This window comes from Zingiber officinale, chromosome 8A, assembly GCF_018446385.1.
Source record: "Zingiber officinale cultivar Zhangliang chromosome 8A, Zo_v1.1, whole genome shotgun sequence".
NCBI classification, from domain to species: domain Eukaryota; kingdom Viridiplantae; phylum Streptophyta; class Magnoliopsida; order Zingiberales; family Zingiberaceae; genus Zingiber; species Zingiber officinale.
In genome coordinates, this window is record NC_056000.1 from 12,326,832 (window position 1) to 12,345,912 (window position 19,081).

Consider the following 19,081-nt stretch of genomic DNA (forward strand, 5'->3'; position numbering starts at 1 on the left):
ATAAGTTTTATTGTCTCGGGCAAACTTCATTTGGCAAGAAATAAAAGCGGTTGGAAAAGTTGGTCCGAGCGCCCGGAATGCCCAAAATCGATCTTCTCGCCAACTTAGAGCGCGTTGATTGGATGACTAACGTCATGGTCCAGGCGCCCGGAAGGAATCTAGGCTCCCGGAACTGCCTATATAAGCAACCTTCCACCAAGAGCAAAAATAACAACTTCTCTCTGTAACTGCTTTCTTGCGTGCTGTTCTAAAGACACTCCTGCGATGTTGTGAAGCTTCTCCGACAACCTGCGACTCAGTTTTTATTTTCCTTGTTGTAGGTAACTTTACTCTTCTTGTACTTATTGTGTAACACTTTTGTGAACTATTAGTGGATTGCCCGACGAAAGCACTCTCACGCGCGGGCCTTAGAGTAGGAGTGGACAAAGGCTTCGAACCAAGTAAAACTTGGTGTGTTAGCATTATTTTCGTTATTACTTTCCACTGTGTACTTTGACTCGATAACGATTTTTCAACAATCGCTATTCCCCCCCCCCCCCCCCCCCCCCAGCGTTCTTTCCAATCTAACAAGTGGTATCAGAGCAGATACCGCTCTGATTTGGTGCAACCACCAATCAGGCAAAGTAGGAGAAATTTTTTAATTTTTTATTCTCGGTTTTAAATTTTTTGACATAATCCAAATTTGTACACTCACCTCTTCTGGAAACATTTTCTCATAGGAAACTAATCTGAATTGGTGCAACACCAATTCAGTTTTAATATTTTTATTTGTATCCCACACTACTAATCCAAGACCAAAAGTCTTGGGACAATCTCTGTCTTTTTTATTGTGTGCAAGAGCAATGACCCAAAATGAGGGATACAACACTGTCCGTCCTCCCCTCTTCAACGATGATGACTTCTTGTACTGGAAGAAGCGAATGGAGGTCTATCTAAAGACCAACTTTGACCAGTGGTTCAGCATCACCAAAGGTTACAAGGCTCCGATCAATAACGCCGAAATTCTGATGGACTCGGAATAGTGGAATCCGGAGATGAAGAAGAAAACCCAAATAGATTTCACGGCTCTCAACAACCTCCAGTGCGGGTTAACGAAAGAAGAACTGAACTGCGTTGGCCCACATGATAATGTGAAGGAACTGTGAGACAAGCTCATCGAATTACACGAGGGAACCTGCGACGCGAAGGTAACTAAAAGAGACCTCTATCTGAATACACTATTTAATATAAAAATACAGGAAGGAGAAACTGTGAGTCAACTCCATGTGAGGATAAAGGACATCCTCAATGGGCTTCACAACATTGACCACCAAATGGAGAACCGCGACCTGATAAGGTATGCCCTTAACACGTTTCCTCGAAATGGACTATAGGCATCCATCATGGATGCTTACAAGATTTTAAAGAATCTTTCCAAATTAAATCTAGATGAACTATTTATTGGGGATCGTTGGCCAGCTTGAAGGGGGGTTGGATAGATGACCCCCCAAATAATCGCTTCCTTTACTATTGTTAGCTTGCGCAGCGAAATAATACAAAAACAAACAAGCTAAACACTAAAAGAAAGAAAAACAAGCAAACCGTTAACACATTCTTTTAACGTGGTTCGGAGATTAGGGCTCCTACTCCACGGCTATCCGTAAGGTGGGTGATCCCTATCCATTGGTGGATTAGCCCCCGACAAACACCGACTATCTCAAGTCGCTCTTTGTGGGTGGAGAAATCTCACCACAGCACTCACAAGCACTTGAGAACTAGTAGACTACTAATTAGGGTTTGTTGGAGGATCGGTGGCCGCTAGAGGGGGGGGGGGTGAATAGTATCTCACCCAAATCGATGGCTTCCTACGTATTCGTTAGTGCGCAAGCGGAATAATACAATACAAATTACCAATACGAAAGCTAAAGATAAAGAAAAGAACAAGCAAACTAATGCACGTCGATGTAACGTGGTTCGGAGATGATGCTCCTACTCCACGGCTGTCCGTAAGGTGGACGATCCCTCAATCCGTCGGTAGATTAGTCCCCGGAAACTCCGGCTAGCTCAAACCGCTCCTTGTGGGTGGAGAAACCTCACCACTTGGACACAAGAGATCCTTGAGCACTTTGGTGACTAATAATTAGGCTTTAACCAAGTCTAATTTCGTCACCTTGGCCGGCCATACCAAGCTCCTTCTTATAGAGCTTGGAACAAATCAGAACCTGATTTGCCCGTTACCAGTCGACTGGTCCTTCCACCAGTCGACTGGTGCCAGCCCAACGGCTCTCTCAACGGCTATGCTACAGTGCATCAGTCGACTGATCCATCACCAGTCGACTGCTACAGTGCGCTACAGTAACTGCTACAGTGCGCTACAGTAACTGCTACAGTACCGCTACAGTAAAATCCTAAAACTAGGATTTTACTCCGAGTACAATCTCTCATGCACTCGTACCCTCACCCTTATGACTCATTTGACGCTTTCTTTGCAGCTTTGACCTCTTGCCTTCAAGCCTACTTCCTTTGGCTCTCGTCCCTCGGATGCATCCAAGCCCGCGGCTTGTCCCCAATGCCATCCTTCGCGTATGCCTCGAAGTCGTTTCCCTCGGCCCTTGTCCTCGCTGCCTTGTCCACGGCCCTCGGATGCTCCATCCTTCACTGGACCCGAAGCCGTCAACCTGAGTCACATGTGTCACCTGTAGTCCTGCACAACTCAAGTACACATATCAAATAACGAGGGTAATCCTAACTTAAACCCTTTGCCCAAACACCAATACACATGGTCCCGCGGACCATTGGGATTGCTCCAACAATCTCCCCCTTTTTGGTGTTTGGCAATACATTTAAGTTAGGGAAAACATATAGCAAATAAACATGCTAAAAACAATGGACTTACGATGCCAAGGCTATACACTTGGACTTACTCCGCCGAATGGACTTACATTGCCAAGGCTACACACTTGGCAATTGCCGAATGGACTTACATTGCCAAGACTACACACTTGGACTTACACCGCCAAGACTCATCCTTGGACTTTCCTCCTTTGCCAAGATCACACTTGGACTTACGTTGCCAAGACTACATGATTGGACTTACACCGCCAAGACTCACCCTTGGACTTTCCTTGTTGTACCTGTATCCTGCACACTCACAATGCATATCAAATACAACAATAAACTTAACTTAAACCTTTGCCCAAACATCAAAACTTAGGGCACCTAGATTGCTCCAACAATCTCCCCCTTTTTGATGTTTGGCAACCTGTTTAAGTTAGGGAAACATAAATGTAATACATATGCAAATCAACTCATGCATAAATAATGGAACCTAAATCCCTAGGCTCCCCCTTCAACTAAGCTCTCCCTTGAGCTAGGATTTCCCGCAAAGGTAAACTTCTCCCCCTTTGCCTAAACAATCGCTCCCCCTTCACCTATGCTCCCCCTCGAGCTAGGATTTCTTGCAAAGGTGTATAGGTTTTCCACTTAAACCTAAAATTCTCCCCCTTTGCCATACATCAAAAAGAGCTTCAACAATATCCCAATTGTTGAAAACATGTCATCCAAATTGACCCTAAACTCATGTATTTATCTCCCATGGATCTCATACATTTAAACGAGTTGACACGGTCAAGAACAACGTTGAAAAACACGTTTAGGCTGGTATCAGTCGACTGCCCTAAGTGCCAGTCGACTGCCCCCTTCGACAGAACCTTACAGAAACATTCTGTAGTCGAAATCTACTGTTACCAGTCGACTGGTCTTGGCACCAGTCGACTGACCTCATAAAAATGAGCTTACAGAGACATTCTGTGCTCAAAAACACTGTTACCAGTCGACTGGTATCTGCACCAGTCGACTGGCACCCTATTTCTGAAAAAATCAGCCTTTTCTGACCAACTTCAGAAATGCACCAGAAATTCTACAGACCTCCAAAAAATCTCAAATTTTGTGGAGAGGTCTATTTTAACCTTGTCTACTTGGGGAAAAAATATATAAAAATATATTTATCACAGATCCTAAGATTGATACAAAATTCAAAACTAGCTAAATTGTTCAATTGAACCTTGGCCTAAAGTCCTAGTTTTGGCTTCCTCTTGATGTATCTGCCCATACTAAACCACAATACTTTCCTAGCATGGGTTTATATGGCATCTATATATAAAAAACTAATTTTCATGCAATATGAACCCAATTCATATTTCCATGCATAAAACTTAACTCAATTGTGCCAACCAAGTATAGTAGAGACTCAAATCTATCTCTAATCCCTTTGGCACATCTTGGTTCACTTAAAATCATTTACCATATGTCCCAAAGACTCTTTGAGCTCCCCCTTGAGCTCTTAATCTTATCCACCTCCCTAGGTGACTCATTTACTATGACTAGGCCATTTTGGTGCATCTCAGGTGACACTTGGCCTACAAGACTCACCTTCTTAACCTTAGACACCTTGTCTTTGGGAATTTCTTCTTGTCCTTAATCTTGGACACCTTATCCTTGCTATAATTATATGCTACCCTAGCATATTCCTTCTTATTGGCCTTGGATGACTCTCCGTTGTCCTTGGTAACACCTCTCATACCAATGTCATGTGCTACCTTAACACTTGACCTCCTTTTGGTCTTAGAAAAGATTTTTATGTTTCCAAAGCGTAACTCCCCCTAAAAATATGGTCAAACTTTCATCATTGCACCAACAATGACTTGGGGTTCCTAAATAATTAGGAAAACCAAAACTTGAAGTTTTGAGGTTCAAAATTCAATAATGAAACTAAACCTCAACCGAAACTTCACTTTGATTTTTCTTAACCAATCCATACTTGTTTTCATCATGAAAACTCATGTAAACATTATTTAGGGTATACTTTATCAGGGAAAAATAGTTTTCTATGAAAATACTTCCTATTTTCAAAGATTGACACAAATTTGAAAACTCTTGAAAACTTTAATGTTTTCTCCTAATTTGTATCTAACTTTCCAATGATGATTACTATCAAAAGATAGTCTTCACCAAGGTTTTTCAAAAGTATTTTGAAATCTTTTTCAAAACCAATATCCAACCACGTTCTTTGGACTCAATGCACATGACTTGTACATTAGCTTTCCCAATGATTGGAAGACACATAACTATGTGTTTTGATGAACCTAAAACTTAACAAGATGCACTAGATCAACATCTTGAGTTTAGTTCACCATCTTAACATCTCACTTGTATCTAACATGTATTAAAACACATACAAGTCACCTTATAGTTCTTTGTGAGATGTATATTTGGTCTTGCCCTAAACTAAGGGATCATGCATATCTATCTAGGCATTATGAAACTTGTGATCATCCACCTAGGATGTCATTTGTTATAATCCCACTTGTTGGGATATTTACCATTCTTAATAAATGACTTTTGTTCTTAATTACAAGGAAATTAAAATAATACATGATGTTTTATGGCATACATCAAAATAAGTAATTTTTAAAAGAAAAACATGCTATAACTACATGATGTATGTATGACATGATATTTTTGTGTTTTTCATAATAAAGATGAATGAAAAAAAAGGATATGATGTCATGACATATGATAGGCAAACAAAACATGACAAATTAGTATACATAAGATACCTAGATTACCTATCTAAATGTCCTTAAACCTAGCTAACTCAAAATTTAACTCTAGATTGCCCATGATTTCTCATGAAAATGCCAAAACCCCAACTTGGCATTTCTTATCCTTTTCTAAATGTGTCAATTTAAATTAAGTTCAAATCGTCAACGTTTGACACATTTTACTCTTCCAAAGAGTAAACATTTTACATTAGGACCTAGATTTCTCTTAAATCACTAAGAAGATACCAAAATCCCAACTTGGTATTTCTTATGATTCTCCAAATTGTGCCAATTTAATTCAAAGATAGTTCCTTAAGATTTGGCACATGTTACTCTCTCCAAGAGTGATAATTTGGATTAAGGTTTACATTTCCCTTAATTCCATAATAAAATGTCGAATTCCAAATTTGGCATTACTTTTGCTTCTCTCAAGTGTGTCAATTTAAATTAGATTCAACTCCTCAAACTTTGACACATTTTACTCTTTCAAAGAGTAACACTTATCATCCTTTTCATTTTCAAAGGTTAACAATAACCTTGAAAATACTCTCAAGTGTCAACTTTAATAAGGTTAGGTTAACTACCCTTCCAATTTGAGTTGACACTCTCTAAACCCATGTAAGGTCTAGAGAATATGCTCCTAGGAACTCAAAACCTATTGGTGCTCCTTGGATGCTCTAGGTACTCACTAGGGATGACTTCCATAGATACCTTCCTAAGGACCTTTCTAGGCTTCTTAGAAGCCTTGGTCACTTCCACTAGGTCACTTCTAGGGCTAACTCCCCTTGTAACCTTATTTGTGACTTTGTTTGGCCTTTTTGGAGCCTTAGTCACCTTTACTAAGTCAACTCTAGGGATGACCTCCCTTGTGACCTTCTTTGTGACATTATTAGACTTCTTGGAAGTCTTAGTCACATTGGTCTTTGCAAAAGTACTCTTAGGGACAACTTCCCTTGTACTTTTAGCTTGACCACTAAACCTAGGGTTGGTTCCATAACTATATGGAACCCTATGAAAGGAAGTCACATCCTTCTTGGCTTTAGGTTTGTATCCCAAACCTATATAGCCATTGGATGGCTCTTGTCTAGCTTTTCCTAGGTTATGCTCATTTTGACCCCTAAGAATATTTTCCATTCTTGCTAGGGTTCTTTCTAAATTATCAAGTCTTGACCTCAAGACTTGGTTTTCCATCATTGAATCCATAGACTTGAATTTTTCTTGACCCCTATGAGCATTTCTATATCTAGACATATATCTATAATCCTTAGAGTTATTGCCTAAATTGTTATTTACCTTCCTAGCCTTAGGTGTGATAAATCTAGCATGAGGAGGGATATATTTATCCTTAGATTTATCATGCATTCTATTTTCATGATAAATAGCATTATAACGATTTAAATTTGAACTAGCATTCAAGTTAGGGTTTACCTCCCTTACCCTTGAAGCTCTCTTCTTCTCCCACTTCTTCAAGTGCACCAATTTCTTGAGCTCTCCTCTCCTTGGACACTTTGTGTGGTAGTGACCCCACTCACCACATGTAAAGCACCTAATGTGCTTCTTCTCCTCCTTCTTCTTCTTCCTACAACTCACATTAGTTTCTAAATTAACTTTAGTGAGTTTAGGGTTTACCTCCTTTACCTTCTTGAGTGAAGGACACCTACTCTTGTAGTGCCCCATCTTACCACACTCAAAGCATTTGATGTGGTCCTTTGTGCTCTTCTTGGTAGTTGAGGTGGAGGGTTGAGCTTCCAAGATCTCCTCTTTCTTGGATTGCTCTTCTTCCTCTTCACTTGAAGATGTCGATGATTCCACTTCTTCCTCCCTTGAAGATGTGGATGATACCTCCTCATCTTCCTTCTCCTCCTCGGATGTTGACCTTATGTCAACATCGGATTGGTCCTTCTCTTCTTGGACCAATGAGCCCTTCTCCTTGGACTCCTCTACTCCTTGGAATTGTGACGGGTCTTCATGATAGGCAATGATCTTTTTCCAAAGATCACATGCACTTGTGCATTCACCTACACTCACAATGATATTAGAAGGTAGTAAATTATGCAAAATTCTCGTTACCTCCTTGTCCGCCTCCGATTGCTCTCGTTGCTCTTCGGTCCAATGCCGAGGTCGGAGGCGTTTACCCTTCTTGTCCGTAGGAGCTTCAAATGGGTCACTCAAGACAACCCATTGATTCCAATTCATTTGGAACCATGTCTCCAACCGCTTCCTCCAATAATTGAAGTCTTCTTTGTCATACGGAGGTGGAATTCGGATATCCCATCCGAGCGGTCCTTTGGACTCCATCTTCTTCTTCCTCTAGCTTCTTGCTCTCTTGGCGGTTAGTCCGTAGAAGAGCGACCTCGCTCTGATACCAATTGTTGGAGGATCGGTGGCCGCTAGAGGGGGGGGGGGTGAATAGCGTCTCACCCAAATCGATGGCTTCCTACGTATTTGTTAGTGCGCAAGCGGAATAATACAATACAAATTACGAATACAAAAGCTAAAGATAAAGAAAAGAACAAGCAAACCAATGCACGTCGATGTAACGTGGTTCGGAGATGATGCTCCTACTCTACGGCTGTCCGTAAGGTGGACGATCCCTCAATCCGTCGGTGGATTAGTCCCCGGAAACTCCGGCTAGCTCAAACCGCTCCTTGTGGGTGGAGAAACCTCACCACAACTTCAACCAAGAACACTTGGACACAAGAGATCCTTGAGCACTTTGGTGACTACTAATTAGGCTTTAACCAAGTCTAATTTCGTCACCTTGGCCGGCCATACCAAGCTCCTTCTTAGAGCTTGGAACAAATCAGAACCTGATTTGCCCGTTACCAGTTGGCTGGTCCTTCCACCAGTCGACTGGTGCCAGCCCAACGGCTCTCTCAACGGTTATGCTATAGTGCATCAGTCGACTGATCCATCACCAGTCGACTGCTACAGTGTGCTACAGTAACTGCTACCGTGCGCTACAGTAACTGCTACAGTGCCGCTACAGTAAAATCCTAAAACTAGGATTTTACTCCGAGTACAATCTCTCATGCACTCGTACCCTCACCCTTATGACTCATTTGACGCTTTCTTTGCAGCTTTGACCTCTTGCCTTCAAGCCTACTTCCTTTGGCTCTCGTCCCTCGGATGCATCCAAGCCCGCGGCTTGTCCCCAATGCCATCCTTCGCGTATGCCTCGAAGTCATTTCCCTCGGCCCTTGTCCTCGCTGCCTTGTCCACGGTCCCTCGGATGCTCCATCCTTCACCGGACCCGAAGCCGTCAACCTGAGTCACATGTGTCACCTGTAGTCCTGCACAACTCAAGTACACATATCAAATAACGAGGGTAATCCTAACTTAAACCCTTTGCCCAAACACCAAAACACATGGTCCCGCGGACCATTGGGATTGCTCCAACAGGGTTTGCCGCCACTAATTTCGCCAACTATAACTAAGTTCCCAAAATCATCAATCGACTGCCCTCTTGTGGAGATTCGACCGGTACATTCCAACGACTCTATACCAGTCGACTGGTAAAAGTACCAGTCGACTGCTCCACACTGACAAAGAGAACAAAAATATTCTGTTCGCTCCCAGTTGACTATCAAATCGACTACACCAGTTGATTGATAAAATCACTAGTCGACTGGTACTCGAGTACACTTCACTCAGCACTCGGACCCTCACCCTTACGACTCATTTGACGCTTCTTTCACAGCCTCGACCTCTTGCCTTCAAGCCTACTTCCTTTGGCTCTCGTCCCTCAGATGCATTCAAGCCCGCGGCTCGTCCCCAATGTCATTCTTCGCGTATGCCTCGAAGTCGCTTCCCTCGGCCCTTGTCCTTGCTGCCTTGTCCACGATCCCTCGGATGCTCCATCCTTCACTGGACCCGAAGCCGTCAATCTGAGTCACATGTGTATCCTGCAAACCTGCACACTCACATAGACTTATCAAATACAAGGGTGAACCTAACTTAAACCATTTGCCCAAACACCAAAACACATGGTCGCACGGACCATTGGGATTGTTCCAACAATCTCTCCCTTTTTGATGTTTGGCAATACGTTTAAGTTAGGGAAAATAAATAGCAAATAAACATGCTAAAAACAATGGACTTATGATGGTAAGGCTACACACTTACACTTACACCGGCGAAAGACTTACGTTGGCAAGGCTACACACTTGGACTTACACTGCCGAAAGGAAAAACAATGCAACATGCATTTGAACCTATCCCAAGGTTCCCCCTACACCTATACTCCCCATTGAGCTAGGATTTTTACCACAGGGCTTTTTAAGAACCTATCACTATCACAAGCCCCCCCCCCCACACACACACAAAGGCACTAAGGTTCTCTCCCTTTCTCCAATAATATCCTAATTGCTGAAAACTTATCATCCAAGCTGACCCTAAACTCGTGTATTAATCCCTCATGGATTTCACACACTTACATGAGCTGACCCGGTCTCAAACCAATGTTGAAAATAAATTCAGACTAGCATCAGTCGACTGCCCTTATCGAAATCAACACACAGAACCATTCTGTGCTCGATACACACTGTTAACAGTCGATTGACACACTATTTTCAGTCTATCCTACATTCTGAATCCAATTTCAGAAATGCGCCAATAATTCCACATGCATCCAAAAATTTCTAAATTTTGTGGAGAGGTCTGTTTTATCCATGTCTACTTGGAAAAAATACATTCAAAAATGTATCTATCATAATCCCAAGATTGACACAAAACTCAAAACTAGCTAAATTGTTCAATTGAACCTTAACCTAAAGTTTTAGTTTTGTCTTCCTCTTGATGTATTTACTCATACTAACCTACAATGCATCCCTAGCATTGATTTATATGACATTTATACATCAAAAACCAATTATCATGCTATATGACCCCAATGTCATATTTCTAAGCATGAAACATATTCCAATTGTGTCGATTCCCTAGGTTTGAGACTTAAGTCTGTCTCCAAACCGCTTGACACATTCCATGACCCAACCTAAACTCCCAAGTAGTACCCACCTGAGATCCATTTTTCATGGGTCCCAACTTGACTCTTAGAGCTCCCCCTAGAGCTCTTAATTTTAGCCACCTCCCTAGGTGACTCATCCACAATTGCTAGGCCACATCGGTGCATCTCCAGTAACACTTGGCCTACAAAGCTAACATTCTTAACCTTAGACATCTTATCCTTAGTTAACTTCTTCTTATCATTAAATGGCTTTCCCTTGTCATTTATTGACTTCTCCTTGCTATAGTCATATGCAACCCTCACATAAGACTTTCCCTTAGCATTGGAGACACTAGATCGGTATCCTAAACCCGATCTATCATTGTTGGGTCTTTAACTACCCAACACCATACCTAAACCCTTAGATCCAACATTGAGGTGGCGTTTGGTTCTCTCTTAGGAATGGGAATGGGAATGAGTATCATAGTATTGTGGAATGAGAATGAGTATGAGTTTGGGTATCATTCCTAAAAATAATGTTTAGTTAGTTGAATATTTTCAATTGGAATGAACTTAAATTGCCTTTTTTACTCTTGGAGGAAAATAAGAGAAAAAATTAGATGGAAGATAAAGTTGAATGTGAGAGAAACATATGATGAGAGAGAATGATCAAAGAGAAAGTGTGATGAGAGAGAAAGTGTGATGGGAAAAAATGAAGAGAGGAAAAGTGTGATGAGAGAGAAAGTGTGATGGGAAAAAATGAAGAGAGGGAAAGTGTGATGAGAGAAAATAAGGAGAGAGAGCGTGATAGGAGAGATTGAGAAGAGAAAAAGTATGATGAGAGAGAAAGTGTGTTGAGAGAGAAAGAGTGATGGGAAAAATGAAGAGAGAGAAAATATGATGAGAGAAAATGAGAGATTGAGAAGAGAAAGTATGATGAGAAAATGTGATGAGAGAGAAAGTGTGATAGGAAAAAATGAAGAGAGGGAAAGTGTGATGAGAGAAAATGAGGAGAGAGAGTGTGATGGAAGAGAATGAAGAGAGAGAAAGTGTGATGAGAGAAAATATGAAGAGAGAATATGGTAAAAGAGATTGAGGAGAGAGAAAGTATGATGAGAAATGAGGAGAGAATGAAGAGAGAGAAAATAATGAGAGAGTGTGTGTGTGATGAGAGAGAATATAGAGAGAAAATGGTAGAGAATGTGTAATGAGAGAGAATGAGGAGAGAGTGTGATGGAAGAGAATGAAGAAAGAGAAAGTGTGATGAGATAAAATATGGAGAGAGGGTATGGTAAGAGAGATTGAAGAGAGAGAAAGAATGATGAGAGAGAAAGTACGATGAAAAAGTGAGAAGAGAATGAAGAGAGAGAAAAATGAGAGAGAGTGTGTGTGATGAGAGAGAATATAGAGAGAAAATAGTAGAGAATGTGTGATGAGAGAGAATGAAGAGAGAGGAAGTATGATGAGAGGGAGAGAGTGAAATGAAAAAAAATGAACAAATATACTAAGGGTATTTTCGTCTAAAACTTAATTTTTATTCTCATTCCATCAAAACCCAAGGGAGGGGGTGGGTTTCATCCATACCCAAATTTTTGGGTTTCATTCCAAAATCTTGATTCTATTCCCATCAACCAAACACAAGGTTTGGGAATGAATCCATTCCCTCATTCCCAAACCTCTAAACCAAACGTCACCTGAATCTTTCTAGGGTTTTCTCCAATTTATCAAGCTTTACCTTCAAAACTTGATTTTCCCTTTATAGGTTCCTAAACCTAGAGTCAACATGTCCACCATGGACATTCCTAGACCTACGCATTTTTTTAGGCATATGTCTTCCCTTCTTTGGATTTTTGCCTAGATTCTCCTTAGGTCTATCATTTCTAGCTTTATCATGAATTGGTCTCCTAGGGTTATAATATACATTTACCCTATTTCTATCATGATATCTAAAGTCAAAATTTTTCATTGCTACATAATGATTATCATTATTTTTCCTAGCATGCATGGAGGAATTTAAATTTGACTTCAAATTTAAACTAGGGTTTACCTTACCCTTTACCTTTGGAGCTCCCCCTTGACATGAGCCTCCATTCTTCCTCCACTTCTCCTCCTTCTTCAAATGCACCAACTTCTTGATTTCTTTCTTCTTTGGGCATTTAGTGTGGTAATGACCCCGTTCACCACACGTGAAGCACACTATGTGCTTCTTCTCCTTCTTCTTCCTACAACTCAAATTAGATTCAAAATGAATTGAATTGAGTTTAGGAGATTCCTCTTTCCTATCCAATGAACATCTACTGTTGTAGTGCCCCTTTTCATTGCACCCAAAGCATATTATGTGGTCTTTTAACTTTGCACTACAACAAAAACTGCAAACGACAACGGATATTATCCGTTGTCGTAGGGTAAAAAAAACCGTTGTAACTGAGGGTGTTGTAGAATGTATTGCCCTACGACAACGATTTTGAATCCGTTGTCTTTGTAGGCATTTGACAACGATTTTTATCCGTTGTTGTTTATATGCTCAAAATTTGGCTACGAAGGATACGACAACGTTTTAAAACCGTTGTGGTAGATAATTTCAACAACAGAAATAAACCGTTATGGTAGATATGTTTTACAACAGATATAAATTGTTGTGGTAGATAATATTTGACATGTTTTGTTTTTTTAACAACAGTTTTAATATATTTTACAACGGATAAAATCATTGTCTTTTATCACTTTTTACAAAAAAAATTCGTTGTGGTTTACCTAGTTTTTACAACATTTTTACCTGTTGTCTTTAATGTTCATTAATACCAAATAACCTATCTTATTTTACTATAAGCAAACCACCAATACAAAACTAAATATTTACTACATTAAATCCAAAATAAACATCCATATATAATTCATCTTGTAGCCACATATACAAAAATATACAAAATGAGTTGTTACTCATCAAAATACACATGTTTTCCATTACTCTCCATATACACTAAATCACATGTTTTCCCTTTGCTGTTCTCCATATGGATTTTAATTTACAAAATAGCAAGGCAAGCTACATCTAATAAAGCTCACTTCTTGCATCAAAAAAACTCAAACCGCCTCACGAATTGGCAGACCTGCAAGAGAAAAATAAACAATGCTAATAAGTAAAAATAGAGAACTCAGACTTTTGCTAGGGAAGTTCTGATGCCTGAGGAACCTATCAAGATGTCATCTATGTCTCTCTTAAAATATAACAGAAAAGAGAATTGTAATAACTGCATGAACTGTAACCAGAGAAAACAAGAAGGTTTCTTCTCTTCTCATCCAAAATTAGTATAGTATCATTTTCTAAGTACTTAAGAAAGAAAATATCAAAATGTAGTAGCATTTAATAGACGTATAATCAGTAACAAAATTGTTAAACTATTCTTGGAACTCAAAAATTACCATCCTCCTTGTTTCCACTCTCCCCATCCCAATTTGGATCGAACTCAAAGCCACACAAGCGAATCTTTTTCTCTTCTCCTTTGTCTGGATAGAGAGAGTTGGCTTTCAACTCCCTGGAACCAGAACCTTGTGCTACCACACTAGTTTCCATTTCTTCAGTAGGGATATTGGATGAAGAGTCAATGTTGGATCAAACTCATCCTTATACTAAGCTGACATGACTTTTCTCATCAGTAAATTAATGTTTCTCCACAGCAAATGCATTGCTAGAGTCAATCAAAGGAAAAAAAAAATCAAAATACAAAGAGCATCACCAAGTGGAAGTTTCAGTGTTTCAATAAACAAAGTGGAAAAATACTAATAACAAAAGGAGGACAAGATTAGTACCACTTAACAGAAAATCCAACTTTGTTTGCAAATAAATGTGAGAATAAGAGAGCATATCACTTGAAATCTTAAAAGGTGGAAAGCTAGAGATGCATTTGTGTAGCTCCACAACTTTATCCTACCAATTCAATATAAAACAAAAATGGGAAAGAAACTTGTTTTTTGCTTACCATGCTTAACATCTTGAAGCACTGGTCTACTACGACAGGTTGATTGGCCTCGTACCTAGTAAAGTTAGAGAAATAATAGTACTTATGCAGCTATTTGCATAATCACACACATGAGTGTGAATCAAAGAGGAAAAGAAGTATGAATATTATAAATGCAGATGATAAGAGAGTGACTTAAAGGTACACAACCTAATTTTGGTCGAAAAAAAGAGAGAATATAATGAGTGGGTAGTGATGTAAGTAAGTATTAACAATGTTGATAATATCATAAAATATCTTCTTTAGAACCAAAAGCAAAGGATTGCCTATGAGTTAGTTGCTAAGCTCTATGATAGACAAAGACAAGCCAATGAATAAGAGTTGAACAGAAAATTTTCAAGAATATTAAACTCGATTGTTAAATGTATGTTAAATGTATTCATGGATATTAAACTCACAAAGGGACAACCAACTTCAGTATGTTAAATGTATTCATGGAGCGCTATATTTAAAGCAATATTTCAAGATAGCTAATTATCATAGTACAGTTTCATGAGTTCATCTTCAGTAACTTTCATTTAGGTCAAAGACTATTCAAGCACCCTAAGAGATGACCAATGAGGCCCAACTATAACAAGCAGATGTACAGACTAGGTAGAGTTCAATGTGTTACAGCTCAGGCAATTAAAGAAGGCAGAAGTTGCAACCAACATAAGGATAAACTACAGTAGCTTCAGTGCTTCACTCATAATATTTATGGGAAAGATAGCAGGTGATGTAGATTTATAGAGATGCAAGCTGGAAATGATTAGCTTATTTCGTTGTATTCTTACAGTACTGAGTGAGAGGGCAGGAAACCTGTGGACCATCTCCCGTGTTCTAATTACCTCTTCTAACAGAACACCTGTGACAAAAATCTTCCATGAGTTACAAGAAGATAATTCAGGTCAAACTTCAAATGATTAGGTATTCTATTATTGAGGTGGATATATGCTTGCTCTCTGTTTGCTTTAATGGGGATCCAACCAATGCCCCTCATTATCCTAAAAACCTGCAAAAGTACCATGGTTCTGCATATATTAGTTGATACTTTGCTAGAATTTGAGATTAGTTAAAAGAGCACACATGAGTATCCACTGGGAAATCATCTTGCTGAAGCTTGAACATTAGAATACACGCTACCTGGCATGTAGAAAGTGATTAAAACATGATTGATAAATAAGGACCGTTTTGATTACACAGAATAGAACAATAACAAATTCGATGAACTTGAGCTCACAAAGTTACAAGATTTGTAGTTACAAAATGACATGCTTAGGCCATCAACGATTTTCCTAATTGCTTTGTTCTTTGTGTCAGCAACATAAATGTTACCCTTGCTATCGACTGTGAGCCCTGTTGGATGGTTCATCCTTGCTTCACGTGGTTTGCCATCAACATGACCGCTCCAACCTTTAGCTGAACCAGCAACAAGCTTAGGCCTGTTGTCTATCCAAAAAATTCACAGTGGAAGTCAGTGATAATATCAAAGAGATTTAGTTATTCAACAAACCACAATAAGAGCGCATTTAGAACAATCATATTCAAGAATGTATCTGGAACAAATGCTTAAAAGATTAACTAAATTAAAAGATTAAAAATACAATGTCATATTCAAAGTGCCAACATCAGCATAGAAATTCTGGAATCAAACACATCGTGTTACTTATTAGTAGTTATCTTCTTTGGCCCCTTTCTAATGGAAGACAATCACAAAATTGGATCGTCATGGTATCAGAACAGTGAAACCATCATCACCAACCAGCAACTATTGCTGATATTTTTCAGAACAACTTAGGCTGCTCCTCTAGACCATCACTTGGCTTCACATCTAGTAACTTTAAGACCACTCAAATATTCCACTGTCAAGATATCAATCTCATATCAGACAAAATCAAACAAGTATCAGTCATAAGTCCCTGGGACTAATAGATTCAGTAATTATTTTACAGAAACCATTTAACATCTTTAATTTATATTCACATCAATAGAAAGTTTGAATGGCTACTTAGAGCATTGAACATGGATATTGAGGAGATAGATGAAGAGTCTAAGCATTAAAATCCTTATGAAATTGCACATTGTAGGCCTCATTCATGGTGTTTCATGTGGTATCATTGGTTATATTTGTGTCATGCAAATGGACACTTCGATCTTTATGAGAGGATAAACACACTCACATTTAGACAAGGGCAAAGAAACCTTGTAGATGTTACTGTTCTTGGAATCCAATACCAGAAGCTCCCCTCCCGGCGTGACTTCGACCGAGAACGGCTCGATTCCATGCTTACTCCCATCAGAAACAGTCTCGATGTCGTATCCACTCTCAATCCTCACAATCGAGGGGCTCAAGATCGTTGATTAATCCAAAACACCAAATCAACTAAACAAAAAGAAGAGAGAGAGAGAGAAATCAATCTTCGAGTCTTACCAATCCTTGAATCCAATGTCGCCGACCAAAGCCGCCGCAGAAGGGCAGAAAAGAGGTTGAAGAACAACATGCTTACTAGCCCTAAAAAAAAAAGTAAAACAGAACGATCAAAGCTCAACAGGGAACCCATGAAACCCACAACCTCTCCCCTCCCTCACACTCGTGCACACACACACAAACATCAAAATCCGCGCTCACTAGCTAGGGATGCAGCAGATATGCAACAAAACACCGAGAAAAATAGGAACGAAAGGAGCAACACCACCATCTTCTTCCACCTCATCACTTCCGATTCACCCTGTACCTTGACCTTATGATGGATGTGGTTTGTTTGGTCAGATGCAACTATTCGATTCTGACAGGAAGAAGAAAGCGAGCCATGGGAGGTGCTCGCTTCGTCGTGGAGGAAGATCCAGCGATCGACAGGATGGTGTGAAGAGATTGTATGAGGAGAGGAAAGAAAAATGACTTAGGTTTGAGAGCGCGAAGGGGAAAAGAAGGCGCCGAAAAGATTTGCAGAGAGAGGGAAAGCAAAACTGCGAGGGGGAAATGACGAAACGAGTAAAGTCAAAGACAACGGTTTTATTAAAACCGTTGTCGTAGACGCTAAAAAAGCGCTTAAAGACAACGGATTCAGAAAACCGTTGTAAAAAGTGTTGTTGATTCAAAAAGAAATCACTCAATGACAACAGTTTTCCCAAAACCGTTGTCTTTTATATTTAATGGGGAGTTCAAAGACAACGGTTTTGGCAAAAACCGTTGTCTTTGAGCAAATACGCAACGCTTTCTCTTAAAACCGTTGTCGTAGGGGTGTTGTCTTTTAACATTTTTGTTGTAGTGTTGCTTCGGTGGAGGTGTTCACTAGGTTGACCTCCAAGACCTCTTCTTCATCCATCTTGGATTCTTCTTCAACCCTTGAGGATGTTGATGATGCTTCATCTTCCTCATCCACACTTGTGGATGACCTTTCTTCATCCTTCTCCTCCTCGGAAGTTGAGCATGAATCAACTTCCGGTTGCTCCTCCTCTACTTGAGCCACATCTTCCTTTTCTTCGGATTTTCTTTCTTCTTGTGTAGCCATGAGTTCTTTCCCTAGGACTTTCTTCAATTTGCTCCACAATTCATGGACATTATTGTATTCACCTACATCACTTAACACGTTAAAAGGCAAAATATCTACCAAAATTGATATTACCTTATCGTTTGCCTTTGACCATGTGGTTTGCTCTTCCGTCCAATGTCGTGGTCGGAGCTTCTTCCCTTTCTTGTCATTCGGGACTTCGAACGGCTCCTTGATCACCATCATGGTGTCCCAATCTATATCAAAAAACACCTCCATCTTCATCATCCAATACGTGATGTCTCATAAGCCTCCGTCTTCAAACTTCGGCGGTTCAATCAAGCTGGTCATCTTCTCGCATTTGCTCTTCTCTGCGATTAGTCCGATGAAGTGTGACCTCGGCTCTGATATCACTTGTTGGGGATCATTGGCCGGCTTGAAGGGGGGTTGGATAGACAACCCCCTAAATAATCGCTTCCTACACTATTGTTAGCTTGCACAGCGGAATAATACAAAAACAAACAAGCTAAACACTAAAAGAAAGAAAAACAAGCAAACCGCTAACACGTTCGTTTAACGTGGTTCAGAGATTAGGGCTCCTACTACACGGCTGTCCGTAAGGTGGGTGATCCCTATCCGTCGGTGAATTAGCCCCCGACAAACTCCGACTATCTCAAGTCGCTCCTTGTGGGTGGAGAAATCTCACCACAACACTCACAAACACTTGAGAACTAGTAGACTACTAATTAAGGTTTACCACCACTAATTGCATCAACTATAACCAAGCTCCCAAGGCTTGGTTATATAGGCCACGAGTTGAAAACCCCGCCTATCAATCGACTGCCAAAACCAACAGTCGACTGCCCTTTTGTAGAGATTCGATTGTTACATCCCAACGGCTCTATACCAGTCGACTGGTAAAAATACTAGTCGACTGCTCCACACTGGTTGAGCGAACAAAAATATTCTGTTCACTCCCAGTCGACTACACCAGTCGACTGATGAAACTACCAGTTGACTGGTACCCAAGTACACTTCACTCAGCACTCGGACCCTCACCCTTAC

General features: G+C 40.1%; 1 long non-coding RNA gene across 1 annotated transcript; it reads right to left on the bottom strand.

Annotated features, from left to right (window-relative positions):
* Positions 1-15,562: 15,562 nt before the first annotated feature.
* Positions 15,563-16,753, bottom strand: LOC122008025. The gene is made up of 3 exons (XR_006119166.1): positions 16,706-16,753; positions 15,861-15,974; positions 15,563-15,668 (listed from the first exon to the last, which is right to left on the bottom strand). It is a non-coding gene; the product is annotated as an uncharacterized LOC122008025 (long non-coding RNA).
* Positions 16,754-19,081: the final 2,328 nt, after the last annotated feature.